This window comes from Artibeus jamaicensis, unplaced genomic scaffold, assembly GCF_021234435.1.
Source record: "Artibeus jamaicensis isolate MK-2021 breed Jamaican fruit bat unplaced genomic scaffold, CSHL_Jam_final contig_466, whole genome shotgun sequence".
Lineage (NCBI taxonomy): Eukaryota > Metazoa > Chordata > Mammalia > Chiroptera > Phyllostomidae > Artibeus > Artibeus jamaicensis.
In genome coordinates, this window is record NW_026521844.1 from 8,894,223 (window position 1) to 8,895,932 (window position 1,710).

The following is a 1,710-nucleotide window of genomic DNA, read 5'->3' on the forward strand; positions in this document are numbered from 1 at the left end:
CTAACAAACTGAGCTACCAGGCCAGGGCCTGGTAATATTGAGTTTCTTGCTCAGTGACTTTCAGAAGGCAGGCCATTTCTCTAAGTCTACAGTGTTGTCTCAGCTGCATGTTCTCTATAGTAAGGTGGACACACAAAGTCGAGATTTCTTTTCTTTCTTTTTTTTTGAAGTTTGACTGTCGGGTGTATTGGGGAAAGGAGAGATGGGGCACCTCCAGGAGTGTCTCCCATGGGCAGTCACCTGGGCAGTTTATAGGGGATTCAGGAGGAGCAGAGAGTTTATGGGGCTGTTCCAGTGAAGATGAGCTCCAGAGCTGCTCAGATATCCCCGCCAGGGGCGCCTGGGGGGCCTGCAGGCTCAGCTCATGGTGCTGAGTGTCCATGCCCAGCAGCTGCTGCAGCTGAAGCTCCCCCATGGCTTTGAAGGATGGGCTGCCCAGAGGCCTGCAGGGCATGCTTTAGGGCTTGGCTGAAGAGGTCATTGGTGATGAGTGCCCCTGACTGGACACCAGAAGACATTGGTGAGGTCCCAGAGGAATGGACCTGGGTTCCAGGAGTCAGCACGAGAGCAGCTCTCTGGAGTGCTGGCAAGTGCCAGGGTAGTGGCCAGCTCAATCTGGGCGATGGGCTGGGGTCCAGCAGCTCCACTGTTACCCAAGGAAACTGGGTGGGAGCTGGGGGTGCTGCTAGAGGATGTGGATCTGGCCTTTGGGTAAAAGTTGTCCTCATTATCAGAGAACCCTTCAAACAGGAAGCCACTTGGCATGTCCCAGTATGAAATGGAAGGCGTGCTCAGGGAAGAGGAGTCAGCCCCCTGTGGCAGTGTGCTGCTACCCAGTGCAAAACCAGGACAATGACATTCACCAGGGCTGAGTGAGCAGGTACCAATGTATCAAGCATGCTGCAATCAGCAAAGACAGAGAAAAGGTCCTTGTTTTGGAGCAATGGGGTCACTGCTGAGGCCTGGGGTGGCCACAATGATCTGCTCCAGAGATTCCTTACAGCTGAGCACCTTAAAGACTACAATCCTGTAAGAGGCTGCTGTGCAAGGTGGTGTACTGCACCTCAGCTCCTGCAAGACAGCCGCTTTGTCCACTGGTTCTGGTTTTAGATCAGGCTACAGCCAGAACTTGCACAGAACATGGGCTGTGGACCTGGGTTGAATGCCATAGAAATCTAGAGTCAGGTCTCTTTTAGCTTCTGGCCACGGTAGATCGGATGATCAGCTCAGGGTCTGGAACTGACTCGGAGTTTGCCAGCACTGAGCTGCTTCAGAAATGGAAGACTAGAGTACACCGCCCTCTCACCCACCCCAGTGATTATTCTCCTGGCTCTGGCTCTGGAAACTGAAAAATGGACCTCAGGGCAAGTGGCTGGTCAGCCAGTTTCAGTACCAGGTGCCCATCTGAGAGAGACATTGTCTCTCTTTCAGTCTTTCTCAGCGGGAACCTTGTCGAGTAGCGTTCAGCATAAACATTGAAAGCCAAGATTTCTATAAACACACTCTCGGGTGAGAGTATTGAAACAGCCCAGCATTTGGGCACCATGACTACAATAAAGATGAACTGGGGGAGGCTGGTCCATACTCAATTATTAAACTACTTCTTATAAAAATGTTCAATATGGAATTAAATTTATGATGTCTTATTCTAAGAGGACTCATATCCAAAGATAGGCTTAAGATTGCCACTTGGGTATTTTAAGATTATAA

At 50.7% G+C, this 1,710-nt stretch overlaps 1 pseudogene; it reads right to left on the reverse strand.

The window, feature by feature from the left end:
* Nucleotides 1-278: 278 nt before the first annotated feature.
* Nucleotides 279-1,432, reverse strand: LOC119042648 (ubiquitin-like protein 7; annotated as a pseudogene).
* Between the last annotated feature and the right edge of the window lie 278 nt (nucleotides 1,433-1,710).